The following is a 19,650-nucleotide window of genomic DNA, read 5'->3' as shown; positions in this document are numbered from 1 at the left end:
TTGTCTAATTGGGTGGCTGTATATATATGGGCCACATGTGTCTGAATGGATGTTCCTTCAGTCTTTTTTAATCTTTTTGCCTCTATCTTCCCTGCCAAGGGTATTCTTGTTCCCCTTTTAAAGAAGGAGTGAAGCATTCACATTTTGATCATCCGTCTTGAGTTTCATTTGTTCTAGGCATCTAGGGTAATTCAGGCATTTGGGCTAATAGCCACTTATCAATGAGTGCATACCATGTATGTCTTTCTGTGATTGGGTTAGCTCACTCAGGATGATATTTTCCAGTTCCAACCATTTGCCTACAAATTTCATAAACTTCGTTGTTTTTGATAGCTGAGTAATATTCCATTGTGTAGATATACCACATTTTCTGTATCCATTCCTCTGTTGAAGGGCATCTGGGTTCTTTCCAGCTTCTGGCTATTATAAATAAGGCTGCGATGAACATAGTGGAGCACGTGTCTTTTTTATATGTTGGGGCATCTTTTGGGTATATGCCCAAGAGAGGGATAGCTGGATCCTCAGGCAGTTTAATGTCCAATTTTCTGAGGAACCTCAGACTGATTTCCAGAATGGTTGTACCAGTCTGCAATCCCACCAACAATGGAGGAGTGTTCCTCTTTCTCCACATCCTCGCCAGCATTTGCTGTCACCTGAGTTTTTGATCTTAGCCATTCTCACTGGTGTGAGGTGAAATCTCAGGGTTGTTTTGATTTGCATTTCCTGATGACTAAAGATGTTGAACATTTCTTTAGGTGTTTCTCAGCCATTCGGCATTCCTCAGCTGTGAATTCTTTGTTTAGCTCTGAACCCCATTTTTTAATAGGGTTATTTGTCTCCCTCTGGTCTAACTTTTTTTGAGTTCTTTTGTATATTTTGGATATAAGGCCTCTATCTGTTGTAGGATTGGTAAAGATCTTTTCCCAATCTGTTGGTTGCCGTTTTGTCCCAACCACAGTGTCCTTTGCCTTACAGAAGCTTTGCAGTTTTATGAGATCCCATTTGTCGATTCTTGATCTTAGAGCATAAGCCATTGGTGTTTTGTTCAGGAAATTTTTCCAGTGCCCATGTGTTCCAGATGCTTCCCTAGTTTTTCTTCTATTAGTTTGAGTGTGTCTGGTTTGATGTGGAGGTCCTTGATCCACTTGGACTTAAGCTTTGTACAGGGTGATAAGCATGGATCGATCTGCAGTCTTCTACATGTTGACCTCCAGTTGAACCAGCACCATTTGCTGAAAATGCTATCTTTTTTCCATTGGATGGTTTTGGCTCCTTTGTCAAAAATCAAGTGACCATAGGTGTGTGGATTCATTTCTGGGTCTTCAATTCTGTTCCATTGGTCTATCTGTCTGTCTCTGTACCAATACCATGCAGTTTTTATCACTATTGCTCTGTAATACTGCTTGAGTTCAGGGATAGTGATTCCCCCTGAAGTCCTTTTATTGTTGAGGATAGTTTTAGCTATCCTGGGTTTTTTGTTATTCCAGATGAATTTGCAAATTGTTCTGTCTAACTCTTTGAAGAATTGGATTGGTATTTTGATGGGGATTGCATTGAATCTGTAGATCGCTTTTGGTAAAATGGCCATTTTTACTATATTAATCCTGCCAATCCATGAGCATGGGAGATCTTTCCACCTTCTGAGGTCTTCTTCAATTTCTTTCTTCAGTGTCTTGAAGTTCTTATTGTACAGATCTTTTACTTGCTTGGTTAAAGTCACACGAGGTATTTTATATTATTTGGGTCTATTATGAAGGGTGTCGTTTCCCTAATTTCTTTCTCGGCTTGTTTCTCTTTTGTGTAGAGGAAGGCTACTGATTTATTTGAGTTAATTTTATACCCAGCCACTTTGCTGAAGTTGTTTATCAGCTTTAGTAGTTCTCTGGTGGAACTTTTGGCATCACTTAAATATACTATCATATCATCTGCAAATAGTGATATTTTGACTTCTTCTTTTCCGATCTGTATCCCCTTGATCTCCTTTTGTTGTCTGATTGCTCTGGCTAGAACTTCAAGAACTATATTGAATAAGTAGGGAGAGAGTGGGCAGCCTTGTCTAGTCCCTGATTTTAGTGGGATTGCTTCAAGTTTCTCTCCATTTAGTTTAATGTTAGCAACTGGTTTGCTGTATATGGCTTTTACTATGTTTGAAGTTTTTGAATCCCAGATGCTGTAAAATAGGGAGGGCGGCCAGCCATTATGCAGTAAATACAGGTGGGCAAGTCTCTTTTTTAATGCTGCCTGTAACAGGAAGCTCCTAATGTATGGTGTTTGAGGAGGCTTCTCCTTCAAATGTCTCCTCCTGGACTCCAGAAACTGAGATCCTAATTAGGAGAACTGTGGGTGTGTGTCCGGGGAGAAGGGTTAGATGAGTTTTATAGGATTAATGGCTTTCATTAAGATGGAAATATATTATCTACATTGGTAAACCTATTGATTGTCTTTTGACCATCGGCCCCCAAAAATAACCCCATGACTGTGATTATGCACCCCTTTTCTTTGATGTTGCTCCATGACTTGTATGGTGTCTAGGGTCTGAACTTTCAGAGACAGTGCAACAAGGGCCCTAGACCCCATAGTGCCCACAGCACACTGGAAACAATAAAACTGTGGGTGAGACAGACATTTCCACATCCCTCTGCAAGGTGGAAATGCTGAAAATGAGGTGTAGCAGGGATCGTGAGCTTACCAGAACATTCTGGGAGAGGAAGGAAGCTGGGAGGATGGAGACATGTAGATTGAGCTAAGGATAGGGCTTGGTGAGGAACAAAGGGGTTCTGGTAGGTACCTTTGCTACCTCAGTGGTCTTGAGACTTGAGGTGTTGAGTCCCCACCTTGTCCAAGCATCAGGGAAGTTGACCAAGGGTCACAATCCACAGAGCTGTCTGGGGCATGGCAGGTGGTAGGGTATCTCTGAGGACCCTGTAGGGATATTAGGGACTGACTGAGAAAGCTTGGGCAATGTGCCAGAAGGCTAGTGGCCTTCGTGTGTTTGTACAGAGTGATTGCCCTTGGTGGAAGGCAGGTGTTTCCCAAAGAACAGAACTCTGTTATGTCTGCTGCCACCAGCCTCATGAGAACCTTCCTTGGGTGTGAGTCTCAGGCCACTTCCTAAGCTTCGCATCTCAATTCTTCGCCTGGCACCTGCTGAAGCGAGTTATTTCATTGTCAGTAATAATTTTAATAGCCACAGGATCTAATGTTGGTCAATTTGCCCCCAGCATTGGGACCGTTAATTGCAGCTCTTATCAAATGTTGTTAGAGCAAGCTGCTTTGCAACAAAAAGCAAGACTTCAAGGCTGGGCTTACAGCAAGGCCAGAGTGGCCTGTGAGAGTCTGGAGGCAAGGATTTCAGCCTGACTCTTAGGTTGGGCAGCTTTAGTGGATTTTTTTTCTTTCTTGTTCTCCACAGGCTTGCTTCATGTATTTCAACCTCACCTCCTGCCAAGTCAGCACTCAGTACATGGGCCCTGGTTGTTGTAGGCTCTGAACATGGAACTGCTCAATCATGGTGCTGCTCCCTTAATCCCTGCAGGCCTAGCTCTGCCTACATTAAAAGTGGGGGACATTAAGAGCAGACCTTGAGGTTGCTGTGAGGAAATGTGGGGGTGGTTGAAAGAACATAGGTCTTGGGTCAGGTGGCAATTGCTTTAATTTCTTCTCTTCCATTTACTACAGTACTGGATGGTCTTGAGTTTCTAGCAAGTTCCTATGAGCTTGAGTACATAGGAACTTGAGCTTCCCCAAGTGTATAGCTGCATTTAATCATACTGACATCCATTTGTTACAGGGATGCTAGCCTCCAGGTCAGTTGCTTGAAAGTACGATGGTCCATGAAGATTCTACACAACCGTTTTAAGAACACGTTAGATTGTAGTCTTGGGATTTCACTTCCTCTTTCTCTTCTTCATGCGCTTGGCCCATCCTTCAAGTGTAACCCCTTTGTGGATATGTAATATGGATATGCAGATCATTTTGTTAAGTTACTTAATTCAAGCTTTAAAATGATTTTTTTCACTAATACATGGAAATGTAAAACTATACATTTATGAAGTATTGTGGGAACTTTCAATACATATATGCTTTGTATAATATTTAAATCATGTTAAACACACCTGTCTCCTCTGACAGTTATTATTTCTTTAAGGTGAAATGGTCAAATCTTGTATATATATTACATAATTAGTGCCTAGGATCATCCCTTTGTATAATAATAAGATACTTATCCCTCCAACGGACCATAGTACTCACTGATGGACCCATCCCCAGCCTCTGGATAACCACCATTTTATTCTCTAGCTCTATCAGATTAATGTTCTAGATGCAGAGTAAGTATGACTGAGATGGCATGGTGTTGGTCTTTCTGTGCAGGGCTTCTTCCAGTTAACAGAGTGAGATGAGCCCCGTCTACGTTGTCACAAAGGGCATGGTTTTGTTGTTTTAATGGCTGAGTGGTCTTCATTGTGCCTATGTACCATACTCCCTAAGCCTCAAGTCCTGAGCCACATCCAGACACTCTGGAACTAGATGCCTACTTTACTACCTTTTACTGCAAAATGATCATCTCCCCCCAACCCACCCAAAGATGCTTGCCTCAATGGAGTTTTTGGAGAAAAGCAATTGATTTGAAGAGATTCATACTGAAGTGTCAATGGACAGTCAGCCTTTGCCCTTTGCAGGAGAGCTTGTGTGCTTGTTTGTTTGTTTTATTTTTCCTTCCAGGGAATCCTAATCAGTGTTGGAGTTGCCCTGGTGAAACTTCTAACTGGAGGACAAAGAGAAACTAGGATTTTAGGCATTGTGGGGAAGGCAATGGTGACAAGGTTGGAGAAGTTGGAGGGTGTTTAATAGGCCCATTGCATCTGACTGCTTGTGTGCTGGTTCCTCAGGTTCCTTTAGACAACATTTGAGTGGAAACCACAATCCTTCCAGGTTCACGTCCAAAGGGAAAGGCAATCCATGGGCACCACACATTATTCCTCCAGAGGTGAGGGATAAAAAGGTAACCCGTTAAAATTCTTCTGTAGGATTTGCATGGCCTATTGTATTTTCAGAGTTCTTTTTATCCATTAATTAATTATTCATTTATTTAATGCAGTTTTTAATTGTGTACTTATTCCATCTTGCAAAGGTGGAATTATTCAGAGGAACATTTAAAAGAAATTAGCAGTATGACAGAACTTATAATTGTGCTTTAATCTTAAATTAATATCCCCCCCTGTTTTCACTTTGCCAGGACAATTATCCCAAATGGTAGAAGAAGCAGGAAATTATGTATTGCCCTATATATGACATTCCTTCCTGGAGAGCACACCATTTATCATGGCTTTTTAATCTCCTCTGTGTGTAAGAGAAGATAAAACATCTCAATATTTCAGTGTTTGGAGAAGATTAAAGCCCAGCAAACATTTCTTGTTTGTTTTGTCCACTCCTTGGGCTGCATCTAAAAGTGGGTCAAAGTGACTTAGATGACTCTAATATGCCGTCAGGAATTTGACTGTTGACTTTGAGTTTTTTGGGGACCCTGAAGAAGCCATGTAAGGACCCCTAGCAGAAAAGCAGAAGGCATGCAGATTTCTATCCGGATTTTCTTCTTGCCCCTTTTTAGATGGGTGTTAGCACATGGCGACTTAGCTGAGCTGAGAACAAAGGCAAAGCTGGCACTTAGATCCTTGTATTGATTGGGGGTTTCTTTTATCTTTGAAGAGAACTCTTGACTTTAGACCTCAGCTCCCAAACTGAGGTACTGTTCCTCTTTGTCTGCTCTCAGAGGTCTGAGGAAGATGCTCTGGGCTCCTGAAACAAACGACTGGGCATGGCATCACTCATACTCCTCCAGCAAGAGAGAGGGGGCAGGTGAGTGGAGGGGAGGGGATAACGAATGTGTGTGTGCACAAACATGTGTATGTAGACTAGAGGACAACCTTGTGAGGCACCCAAATACAACCTTTGTTTGTTTGTTTTTGTTTTTATTTCAGACAAAGTCTTTCACTGGTTTGTTTGTTCAACTAGGCTGGCTGAGTATGGAGCCCCCAGGGATAAGCCTGTCTCTGCCACAGTTTTGGGGCTCTCTCTCTCTCTCTCTCTCTCTCTCTCTCTCTGTATGTGTGTTGTGTGTGTGCCCCTTGCTCCCTCTGTCTCTCTTGCTTTCTGTCACTGTCTCTCTCTCTCAACATCTGCTCTGGGTATTAAACTTAGATCTTTGTGCCTACCAACTGAGCTATCTCCTAGCCCCTACATTTAAAAAAGGAAATATATACATGTATACTAGTAGTATATACATGCAGAAGAATGCAAATTCATTGCCAGCCTTCTCATATAAGAAACCCAAACCATGAAAGCCTATTGTCCACCTGACATTGCCTTTACCCTTCAAGCATTTTTCTCTCTTGCTTTTCATTCTCCCTTTCTTGTCTCTCTTTTCTTCCTTTCTCTTTCTCCCATTTTCTCTTTCTTTTTTCATAATAGGTATTTTCTTTCACCACAGTGTAATTTTGTATGGGGAAAGATCATTCTGGGCAGTGTTCTGAGTAGCTATGTCATTTACTTCCGTCTATTCTTGCAAACAACAGGCACTGTTGGTCCGTTACACATGGGACATTGCTCCAGAGACTGTGGCCATACCCAGTTGCCCAAGATATGTTGCAGATCTGCAACAGAGGCTTTATGGGGAAACTGGGAAGAGGCCCTATTTGGTCCTGTGGGCTCAGGGCTAGCAGGAGAGCTGAGACTACTCTAAGCAGCTTCAGTCCCCTCCCAGGCCTTTTGGAAGCCCCTCCGATAAGGGAGAGTAATACTACCAGTTTTAGCCTGTAGAGAAACAGCTTTGCTTGACTTCTATCTCCTTGGCAAACTCTCAGGTTTTGATAGGCATCATCTTAGGGACCCCTTTGTTCTCACTGAGCTATGGCTTTGATAATCTAGTAGCTGATCAGGGTGGTGGTAGATAAGTCACTATATTCTAACTGTCCAGGTAAAGTGAGGTGTTTTCTTGCCAGGGGTTCTAGCTGCCTCTTGTTCTTTTAGTGTCTCCTTTAGTCCCCCCCCCCAGATGTCCTCAATGTTTCTGTCCTGTTCAGCATCACTCATAATCATAGATACTCATTCCCCTCGGACTTCCGGCCCTGACAATTTTCCAGGCCAGCCTGTCTTTCCCCTGCCAGCTGGACCACTTCTCATTGGGAGCCAGCTGAAACACACGTCCTGCTTTGTGTTGTCCTCCTCCTGTCCTTGCGTGTCTCTCTTGGCTCAGTTCTTCCAACCCACCTGTCACCATCCTTCTGTATTCCTCTAGTAGAGGTAGTCTCTGCCCTCTTCTGTCTGGAGACTGCCCCCCTTCCCTTTGTTTACCTTTGTATTCTTATAAGCACCATTCTATCTCACCACCATGTTATTCTCTACCCCACTGTTGTCCCTGTGGGGTAACTTTCTTTGCTACTCAGAGCCCAAGGTATAAAGTTCCATCTGTTGGCCTGGTTTGCTGCATTCCCTATGACCCATCCCTATCACTTCGTCTCAGCAGAGTTCATGGTTTCTTTAGTTGAATCTTTGGGGTGATGCTATTGCATGGGTCACAAAGACTATGTCATTTATCTTGTTCTGGACACGTATTACACAGCCTATTGTTCTGCCTGGTTTTTCCAATGATCCCAGCAGGAAGTGACATTTGTTACTCAACTCTATTGTACTTACAATCCACATAGCTCCTACATTATGTTATGATTAACTTTGATTTGACCTTGTTAGGGTAAACAGACTAATGATCCCCCTCGAAAGAGACCAAGACAAAGAAAGGAAGGAAGGAAGAAAGGAAGGGAGGAAGGAAGGAAGGAAGATTGCTATCTACAATCCTTGGAATATGTGATATTACATGAAAAACAAAAGGAAGGCTGGAGGTGGAGTTAGAGGTAGATACACACCTGACTTTGAGATGAGGAGATCCTGAATTGTATTCTTGTGCTCAATGTAGCCATAACGGTCTCTGAAAGTAGAAAGAAAAACAGAAGAATTGCTGTCAGAATAATGTGATACAAGGGAGCCTGATCCAGACAGGCAGGCAGTGGAGTCACAAGCTAAGGAAAGCAGTTGTCCCCTAGAGGTTGGTCAAAGGCAAGGGAATAGATTCCCCCTTGGAGACTTTAGAAGAAAATGTATCTGTGACCACATCTTGATTTTTAATCAAACAGGAGAAGTGTGGAAGCTCTGACCTCCAGAGCAATAAGATACTAAATGTGTGCTGATCTCAACCACTCGCTTACCATGCTTTGTTACAGAGCAATGGAAAACTAGCATACTCTTCAGATGGCGGCCAGGCGCCCGGTATACATTAGTCACTAAGTAAATATTTGCTTAAGGCCTCAGGCCTGGTTCCAAGAAACTTGATAAGAGACAAAGACAAAGCTGGCTTTTGTTTGTCCTGCTGGCTTGGATCCCTTTATCACTGAGGGTCCGGGTTCAGAGTGGGGATGAGGAGGTTGAAAGCGTTTGCATTCTAGCTCCTGACCATTAACTTTTCCTGGGATTTAGGGGCCAATTCCTGATTCGTTTAGATTACTTTCTGTTAATGGATGGTATTTTAAGACCAGAACCTTCCTGGAGGTATTTGTATCCTGGAGGACACTGGAACTAAGAATTCACTGACACAGAAAAGAAGGACAAAATGGTAGAGCATTTGAGTGATAAGGAACTGTGATTCCAACCGCTCTTTGTGCCCTAGTGAACAAGGAGCCAGGGGACATAGGTTTTGAACTCGGCTCCCCCAGATGTCATTAGAGAAATGACTTTTTTTTTTTTTAACTTGATTCACCTTCCAGTTGGCTGAGCTGTGCCCCCGAGCTCCTTGTCTCTAGTGGGCTAGGGGACAGGATAAATGTGGTCTGCCTTCTCATTGTTAAAACAAGCCTTCATTTCAGACTTCTTATTTCACTTGCCGGATTTCTGGGCTGGATGCTCTCCTTATTTCCCAAGATGTTCTGTGTTATAGCCAGTGAGTCTAAGGCAGCTGGCTCCAACCACCACAGCACTTCCTCTTCTTATCAGAGGAAATTCTTTCCTCAGGCTCGGCTGGGCTCAGACAGATGAGCAGTGCTCCTCGGCCTTTGTCACTATTTCTGTTCTGGACAACTACACAGCTTAGATCTTAGTCCTCTTGCTTCACCCTCTCCCGTGGAGATCCATTCTGTGCTCTGCACCAGGTGTATGGAACAATGACAGCCCCGGTTCGGCTCTGACATGCCTGTGTTCTGTTAGGTGAGCAATGCAAGGACCTCATGGGGTCAGGATCAAGACCCTGAGTTCTTAGCTCTGCTGCCATCCAGTAAGGGACCCTAAAGACCCTCATCCTCCAGAAGTTTCTTTAGTCTTTATTTTAGCTGTGGGGCTTAGAAAGTGAACAGCCTTGAAGCCTTACTCAAAATCCCTTAACAACTCTCATCCCCATGGGGAGGTAGCCTAATGTCTTCACTGTGGCTCTCGTCCCTCTTCGCTTTGAGGTCTAAGGTCTCATCCTCTTCTTTAGACTCCATGGTTTGATAATAATGAACATCGTGAAGCGCCCAGAACAGGCCATTTTCTTTCTTAGTCTCAGACATCGTAGACACTCTCCATTTGCCCTCATCTCTTTTCCTGTCCCTCCCTCTGAGTCTCAGTTCTCGTGGTTGTCACTTGCTTTGGGAAGCTCAGACTTCACATCCTACAGTAACTTTCTGGCTTCTACTTGCTCAGTCTGGGTAGCTGGGACTTCCTTACATCCCACTAACATGTTACCTTTAATTTGATTTTAATTGACTCCTAGTGATCTGTTTCCTTATGAGAACTCTTTTTAAAAATACTATTTTTTAAGATTTAATATGATTACATTGTTTCTTTGCTTCCATTTCCCTCCCCTTCATGTACTTCCTACACCTCACTGTCTTTCAAATTCATAGCCTCTTCTTCAATTGGTGATATGTATATAAATATGGACACAAAATATATTTGTATACTTACATATATGTATATATACATATCTTAACTCTATAAGTACAACACATTCAGTCTGTATAATGTTATTTGTATTATGTTTTCCGGATTGGACATTTAGTGTTAGATAATGAATTGATGTGCTCTCCCCTGGGGAAAGCTATCTTTCCAGCTTTTAGCATTCCGAGGTTGCCTGTAGTTCTTTGTGTAGGGTTGAGTCCTGGTTATCTTCCCCCATCATGTTAGCATGTCTCTTGTTGTTTCTGTTCAGCTCATGTTTTTAGGTCATTTTCAGGCGATCATATTGGTGAGACATCATGGAGGTAGCCACTGACACTGGAAGACACAATCTCATAGTAAACTCCCTGACCCTTTGGCTCTTACAGCCTTCTAACTCCCTTTTCTGCCAGGATCCCTGAACCTTGGTGCAGTTCTGTTGTTTATGTATATGGATACTTATACCCAGAGATACGTGTAATCCTTACTCCTCATCAAGGAAACTTATTGCCATGGACCGAGACCATCACAGATGAGCACTAATAATCGAAATGCAGAGTTGTGGAGCCCAGTGCCAATTGAGACCTCTTTATCCCTCACAGTCTACAAGCTTCTTGCTGTGTAGGTAGGGCATGCAATTTGTTTCTGTGGAATCGCTGTGTCTAGAGCTGTGCTGTCTGCTCTGGCCATTGCTAGCCAAAGGTGGCTACTGAAGGCTTGCTACGGCACCTTTGACTTGAGACGTATGGAAAGAATTAAAACCTACCCTGGCTTGCAAAGATTTGGTATTAGGAAAAAAGAAGAAGTTGAATATTCTTATTTCTGCCTTCTAAGATGGACAGCTTGTTGAAATACATCTTAGGATATATGGTTTTCAATGAGACACAGCTAGCTTGTGTTTGCGGTTCACATTATCATTCTCTTGAGCATTGCTGCTGGTCTGGAACGTACTGTCAGCCTCATCTGCTTGAATGAACAGATGAGTGAATGGATCCATGATGTCTGTCCTCCCAGCTCGGCCTCAGCTTAAGTCCTTTTTCCAGGTGAAACCCCACAGCTCTCTCAGGTTCAGTTGTCTCCGTCGGGCAGCCTGGCTGTTGGGGTGGGGTTGGGGGTGGTCTGTGGATCACAAAGGATGGAACATGGGCTTGAACACCATGTTCTAAGCCTGAGGGCTCTACCTGGCAGGCACACTGGCCTCCTGAGCTCACATGCTCACCAAAGTTGAACACAGCATCTGGAGCAGAACTGAGCAAACTCCATTTCTAACAATTACAACATCCTCTGATCGCACCGGGCTGTTAGCTCTTCTGAACAGTACAGAAGGACATTTTGGTGCTGGAAATTCCTCCATGTGTTTGAATATTAAATCAAACAAGATGTACTGATTAGCTTTGGAATTTCCTCAAGAATCTTTTACAAACTACAAGAACAAAGAACCCCCCTACCTCCAGCCTTTTTTCTTTTCCTGCAGGAAGATTAACTGCAGCTTTCCTTTGTGTACAGAAGTCTCACCTTTTCCCCATCCTGCCCTTTGTGGGCGGACTGTATAACTAAGTGGGATGGGGAGAGTTAACAGACCCTGCCTAATTGCCACCAGAATTCTGATTTCTTGAGAATTTAGTGCTTTAAGTAGGCATGGGTGTAGTAAGGACATGGTATTTGGAGGGTAATAAAGCTCTAATCGAATACAATAATTCTTTAGCCTAGCTGACATTTTAAAGCCACGTTTTTAGTACACGATGGGTTTTAGTTCTTAAAATCACACCCAGTATTTATGTAGTGTTCATAAATTCATTTTTTTAAAAAAAAACCAAAAAACCAGTATCTCACTTGGTCCTTATATCTGGAGTCCTTTTAAAGAGCAGTCTTCTTAGAGTTGCTTGAACTGGAGGTCCACAAGATCTCTACCTCTCTATGAATCCCCTCATACTTTTAAGTTCATCAGATTCTGTTGGCACTGGGCAGCTAAGGGTCACTATATGTAATCCCTTTAGGAGTCAATTCTCAGTCTTCACATGTCACTTGACCCAGCTGAGTCATTTGACACAGCTGACTGCTCTCTCCTTGCTTTTCTTTCCTCGTTTGGCTCCAAGGACGTCACACCTACCTGGTTTTCTTCTGACCTCACCGGCAACTTCTTTCCATGTCCTAGGCAGAGAGCACTGCACTGCCTGGATTTTTACTCTTAGGCTTTTCAAACCCCAGATCTCACTTGGCTTTTTTCTTCTACTGATACCCATTACTACTTCCCTTGCATCTCATGGTTTTAAGTATCGCCAATACAGTAAAAATTCTTGTCTTTATTGTATGCACAGGACTCTCCTATTTCCAGAATCATATTCAACAGTTACATATTATCTGTGCTTGGATATCTAAAAGCCATCGCCAACTTTACGTTCCCAAAGCAGAGCCTCTGACTTCCCCTCTGAGCAGGCTCCTTCTGTGGTCTCCACATCAATTGCCAACTTCCTTCTTCTGTTTGCTAAGTGCAAGTACCTCAGCGCTTCCCTGAATCTGATTATTCTTTCCATCTCCTCCTCCTCCTCCTCCTCCTCCTCCTCCTCCTCCTCCTCCTCCTCCTCCTCCTCCTCCTCCTCTCCTCCTCCTCTTCTCTCTCTCTCTCTCTCTCTCTCTCTCTCTCTCTAATTTTTGTCAATTGCCATCTAGAATGTGTCCATGTCTCAGGGCTGTCTCCACTGCGGGTCACCTGTCCACCTTCTCTGAAACCCAATCATTTCCTGCTATGCCCCTGTCCCCGTTTCCCACTTTGATTTCTATTCAGGACTGTCTGATCCCAACAGAGCAGATCCAGCCAAATGTTAGTCCAACTTTACGGTTTCCACATATCCAGAGCAAGAACCAAAATCCTCATAATGGCATTACAGGTGGCTGCTGACTTCAGACTACTCTCTTTCACCTCTTTTCATGGCTGCCTTGCTGTGCAGTTCAGTCAGGGATATGCATTTGCTTTTTTGTTGGTGGGGGGGATGTACTTTCTCTTCAGATAGTCTGGTGTTGTTTTCCCCTCCCTCCCTCCCTCCCTCCCTAGCAGCATTCCAATGTCTCCTTGCAGAGATGCTTCCTGACCAACCCACTTTGACATGCAGCCCTGTCTCCTACATTCCCTCCTTTCTTCCCCTATTTTATTCACTTTGCGCGGCATTTATTTCACTCTTTTATGCCTACCAGCCCCACGAAAGCAGACCTTTGTAGTTCTCTTGCTATATCCCCCAGCACCTAGAAGAATCCTGGTATACAGAACATGAATCAGATGTTTGCAAGTAAATGAACAGTTAGGTAAAAACAAATTTACATATTTTTTTTCTCCACGCCATGAATGAAGGGCCTGGGTACTCAATAAAATCCAAAACACATATACATACAAACTAAGCCATAATCAAGCATAGGCAATGGTAAAATAGAAGCTTTTGTCCCAGGGAGAGGAGGAGAGGTGTGGGGTCAAGATGGGGTGTAGACTATTTGTATTTGATAATGGTTGGTATAATCACCAGGGGCTTAGAACAAAGCAATAAGCTTTTAAAAATTCAGGTTAGCGTAGTACAGATGTACTTATTTAAAAATAGTCTTATAAAATTTTCATGATGACATCAAAGCCATAGCTATTCTAAGTACAGTAACAAGATTTGCATACACCAAGAAAATATGAAAGCATGTAATATCGTTATATAACATCAGAAAGGCAAAAATTCTCATAGTGTGATTAAATTAGAGGCGCCTCTGGCACTAACATCACAGTATTTCTGGATCCCTGAGGTCCTAACAGTGAGCTGTTAATTGGGTTGATAGGCACCGGTACCAGCAGTATGTGCTCCTTCTACTTGACACTATTCAGACTGGGTTTTGATGATACCGATTAGAATATGTTCCATGTCAAATGTGGAGAAGTTTCCTCCTGTAGGAACCTTCTTAAGCCTCCCAGAATGAATTAGAGTCACCTCAGTACGTTCAGATCACCTTCATGGGCAGGAGGGCTCCACGTCACGCAAAGCTCCATGTCTAGAGGACTCTCACCCTTGGTCAAAGGCTTTGCTGTCACCTGACCTAAATTTCTTAATCATTTTGAACAGGGGCCGTATATTTTTCTATTTTGCTCTGTGCCCTACAAGAGCCAAATCATTCTAGTAAATGTTGGCTGGGTAAGCTAAAGAGTGCTCAGTGAGGACCAGGGTAGATGGGCCAATGACTTCTAACATAAGCACAGACAAGGCTGAGTTATTTGATAGTTTTGTAAAATTTATTTGTAAAACTTTCCTGCACACGTTTGGATACTGCTTCATTTGATGATTCATTAACTTTTGTTCCATTTAAATAACAGGTTTAAAATTGGTTTCCTGGTGGTGCAGTTGTTTCTTAGAACTTACGAATCTGAGGCTTTGTTATAGACCTGCTATACCTGAAGTACATTTCTCACATCCTGCTATTCTCCTGAGGAGAGAAGGGCAAACGTTATATGCAAATTATTGTGTTCTTTCTCTCTTTTTTAAAGAAAAGTATGTAGTTGCAATTTGAAATCTTAAAACAACAATTGAATACCCTAGGATAATCCTGGGCTCATCAAGTTTGGATAGCAGGAACTGTACCCATCTGGGTGTGTGCCATCTGCCGGGGCTGATGACCATGAGGGATGCCATGTTTGTGGTCATGGGGTCTTCTTTTCTCCACAAAGGAGCCCCAAGCAAAGACATTCGTGTGATATATCTTTATCTTTAAGGTGTGGAAATCAAATAAATTGCATGTGATTGCTTTTGGAGAAATAATTCTTAACATTATACATTTACTTGGTCTCAAATATCATCGGTCTGCTTTTTATTTTCCTTTTATGATAAGCTTTTGGAGAGAAAGGGAGAAGCCTCATTTTATTTTGAGGCTCTTTAGAGAAAACTTCCATAGAATTTAATACCTGTGAAGGAATTTTAGTTTGAAGCCCAGTGACAGCAAGCCAGCTGGTTAGCTAACCTTTCTCTGAGGGAGACACTGGTATAACTTTGGCTTTCTGGAAATCTTCAGTATCCACTGCATCACAGCACACCAGGAAGTTTGCTCTGGAGTAGCACTTGAATGGAAATGCATCGAGAGCCACAAATGTGCTAAAAGTTTTTAACAACTGGATAAGAAGTGAAGATAGATACAATTAATTTTAATAGAACATTTTATTTCACTCGCTATATGGTTCACATTTCAATATATGGTTCGTGTACAATTATTAATATTTAGTCCCCTTTTCATGCTGAATATTTGAAATTCAATATATTTTTAAAAGATTTGTTTCTTTATTTTATGTAGATGAGTGGTCTGTCTGTATATAGAGTCTGCATGCTGTAAGGGGGCATTGGATCCCATTATAGATGGTTGTGAGGCACCATGAAGTTGAGAATTGAACTTAGTACTTGTGGAATTACAGCCAGTACTGCCCACCCCCACCTCTCTCTCTCTCTCTCTCTCTCTCTCTCCAGATATACACATATGTATGTATATATGAGTATGTATATATATATATATATGCATATTATTTCAGGTGTTCAAACACCGTATATGACTAGTGATTATGTTTTCTGAAGTCCAGGCCTGAGATGTTATTTGAAATTTGGAATATTTTCCCTTTTCACCCCATTTATTTGTTCCTAAATAAATTAAGTGCAGAATTCTGACATCTTGGCTAGATTTGGTATTTGTAGACTTTCTGGGTTTTTCCTGATAAAATCAAAGTGCCACAGAGTTGGTGGCTTATTAACTATGGTGGCTGGGATTAGGAAATGTTTCAAGCTGCATTTGGAGAATTTTCCTCCTACAGGAACTTCCTTAACACTCCCAGAAGCAATCATATCCACCTCAATTCACTCAGATCACCATCATAGGCAGGAGGTCTCCAAGTCACACAAGATCCCAAATCTAGACAAGATGCCATACTTGGTCTATATCAGGTCAGATTTAGGCAGAGGCCTCCTCTGTCTTCAAGGTTTTGATGCATTCTTACCTCAAAGAAAGAAGACCTCTCTGGACCTTTTATCTTGCTCGTAAATAATGGTCTTATTCTCTCACCATGAAGGCTCTGCTCTTATGACTGAATTAGCACCGCCCCAATACCTGCCTTCTAATATCATTGTAATTGGGATTTGAATTTCAACGTAAGAATTTTGGGGAATATATTCTGTTCATAACACATATCCTTAGAGGACCTTATCAAAGAAATGATGGAGGCAGAAAAGCAAAGGGCGTGTTTAATAGTTTGGGTCTGGAACAATCTCTTAAAAAGTACATGCTGTTCAATATTCCTTCCTCAGCTTGGACTTACTGGAAGGTGCTTGAAACCTTAAAACATGAAGCCCAGTGGGAACATTACATTACTGGGGGTGTGTCCTCAAAGGGTGGTGTGGGTCAATAGTTTCCTCTAATGTTTGCTAGTGGCAATGGAGGCAAGGTCTCTCTACTGTAGACTCCCTGCCATCACGTGCTGTCTTTCAACAAGTCCCAAAGCAACAGTGTTGTGGACTGACACTTTTGAAGCCAAAAGGAGCCTTTCCTCTTTTCAATGTGACTATCTCAAGTATTTTGTTATAGCAACGGATATTTGACTAAATCTGGAGTCTAAACTGACTAACTCTCTTGGTTGCAACAGCTCATGGATCCAGGAAGAGTTGATATCTTTCTCACGGTGAAGAGAGGTTATGGTTAGGCATACGCAATTGGCTATGAAGAAAACAGGTCTTGCTAAGAATGCAGATGGCATTACTCAGGTGGTTTGGATATGAGGCAAGCAGAACTTTAGCAATGGGAAAATGAGTAAGAATAGAAAAGAGTTTACTTCTGGTTGGAGAAGCCAACTTACGTGGTCTTTGAGGAAAAACCAGTTTACACTATCCGGAAAGTACATGAAGCTCTGGAATATAGACGAGCTGAAGTGAAGGAGTGTCTCCATGCAGTCTGAGGATGGCAGAGCCTTGGCTCCAGATCTCTCTCAGGGCAGAGTTGATCTTAGGCTACAGAAATGTGATGTCTCCTTAGTGAATCCTTCACAGTGACGCTGGCTTTTTTCCTGACAGAAAATTCTCCTGAACACCACTGGACTTCATTTGTATAAAACACCACTGTGGAGGATGTAAAGTTCCGTTTTTCCTTACAAAATAACATTTCTTACCTTCAATATCCCTGTTCTCCGTTGCCAGCTGAGCAGAAGTTTGCACTGGTTTCCATTATTGCTTTTAAAAGCTAATATGGTTTGCTGTTTTGTCAATATTTTGTGATTTTTTCCACAATCAAAAAATGTAAGGATTTCATTGAAATTTGTAATCTGGTGTTTGCATGTTCTACAAAATGATAGGATAGCTAAGCCTAGGTATCTTCTGGTATAGGAAGGACTACCTAAAGACTATACATGGACTGACCCTGGACTCTGACCTCATAGGTAGCATTGAATATCCTAGTAAGAGCACCAGTGGAAGGGGAAGCCCTGGGTCCTGCTAAGACTGAACGTGATTGTTGGGGGGAGGGCAGCAATGGGGGGAGGATGGGGAGGGGAACACCCATAAAGAAGAGGAGGGGGAGGGATTAGGGGGATGTTGGCCCAGAAACCGGGAAAGGGAATAACACTCAAAATGTAAATAAGAAATACTCAAGTTAAAAAAAAAAAAAAGAAGAAGAAATGTTGGTTTGAGGGGTTCTGCATCAGACTGAGGAACCGTGACCCAAGAGTGAATTTGACTGAAGCCATGAGTTCTGAGGCCCTGACTGCACAAGACTTGCAGGGAATGGGCAAATCCTGACCCCGAAGAGAATTCAGGTGGCCCAACCTTTACTTATGTAATTTTTTCTGGCTTCAAATTCACTCCCCTTTCTTCAACACTGATTTAAACAATGTATAGTCTCTCCTTCAAAATCCTTATTCAATCGACTCATTCATTCATTCATTCATTCATTCATTCATTCATTCAGTATTTTACTTACTAAGCACTTATTGATCATCAAGTGAAAGGCTGGTCTAGGTGCTGGAGATTTCCACTAAGATCTTTCTTTAGAAATTTGACATGTGAATAGTTCTCAGTTAACCCACATACTCATGGTCTGTTTAGTAATTTCAGAACTTATACAATTGATATTATGTTCAGTTTGTTTAGTCCCTTAGGGGGTCTGCTGTTGAAAATTACTAGACATTTTCTTTAGCAAATGTATGTTTTCCCTTTCTTTGTTTTTTTCTGTTTTCCTTTTCTTTTCTTCTTTCTTTCTTTCTTTCTTTCTTTCTTTCTTTCTTTCTCTCTCCTCTGTCTTCTCTTTCTCTCTTTCCTGTGTGTGCGTGCGTATGTATGTGTTCATATATGTGCAAATGTGCAAACTAGAGGTCAATCTGTGGTATCATTCCTCAGGCACTTATTTTGAGTCAGGGTCTCTCACTTGTCTGAAACTCTCCAAGTAGGCTGGGAGGGATAGCCTGTAAGCTCTAGACGCCGTCTGTCTCCACCTACCCAGCGCTGGGGTTAAGTTGCTTTTTTTTAGCACTCACAATAGGGTATGCATCTCCATGGACTGGGCTCAAGTGTACTTATTAGCAAAAAGCTGCTCTTCAGAATGAGTGAATGCTGTCTTTTACACTTGGTTGTTGATATTAGTAACAAGATTTGATTATGTCCAGGGATGTAAGCAACCCACCTGGAAATGGTCACCTAAACACAGTTTCTACTGTCAATCTGTAGACTAAACCTTATCTTTATTATCTTTGTATGCACTGCATACGCTACAGGTGCTCCTTTTCAAAGGCGTGTGAAAGTGAGTTTGGCATTTTATTTTTTAATGATAGGAGGATTAAAGTAAAGTGATATCTATTCGAATCTCTTCCTCGTCTGTTGCACCTGCTCAGGAAGTACAGCTTTGGGGGGTCTTCCCAAGAAGTGCATGAATAATAACTTTCAAGTTGTCAGTGAGGAATGCTGTGCTAGTGAAGTGAATTTCAGTGACCCCTTATGATAAGGGGAATCCAGGTTGAGCTACATTTTTATAAATAAAACAATGCTTGCTTTGCAGCCCTGATAATTTTGAGACTGTCAAATAACAAGAAGCTTGTTGTTTCTTACAACAAAGGTGTTTGCAGAGGAGCTCATCAAACTATTATTATTAATAATCTCACTGTGAAGGCCTCACTGATGCTTTTGTGTATTTGAGGCTACCAAGTAAGTTGGAAAACGTCGAGGCATCCAGGAACAAAGCAACTTCTAAGCACAATGGGATGCTGTTTCTCTTGGCTAAGTCACCCCTGTGCTGAGTAGAATTCTTGCCTGAGTTCTGTGGATTGCAACCCTTCCGGTAAGGGGTCTTCTAGAGGACTCACCACATAAGCCTTCAAAGGTAGCCATGACAACAGGCAACGATTGTTAATGAGATTTTTTTTTTCCTGAGGAGGAACCCAACATGCTTTTTGAAACCAGGGCTAAGGAAGGCTAATTATAATTACAGGCAGGGGCTACCAGCAAATGAGAGTGGATTTTATCCTTTGTTTCGGTGGGAATCTGGAGGAAGAGGGGACCTGAGATGAGAGACAGAGGCATGATCTCTGCTGTAAACCCATTTCATAGCATTCAATCTTAGTATAATGGAGTCAGTGCAGCCGTTTCCTTTCTCGCAAGGGTCCTATGCTTTCTCTGTCTTGGGCTAAGCATTGAGGAGACTAGAACATTTTGTGAA

The sequence above is a fragment of the Rattus rattus genome, chromosome 12 (genome assembly GCF_011064425.1).
Source record: "Rattus rattus isolate New Zealand chromosome 12, Rrattus_CSIRO_v1, whole genome shotgun sequence".
NCBI classification, from domain to species: Eukaryota; Metazoa; Chordata; class Mammalia; order Rodentia; family Muridae; genus Rattus; species Rattus rattus.
The sequence above is the reverse complement of the archived record's forward strand: the minus strand, read 5'-3'. Positions refer to the sequence as shown.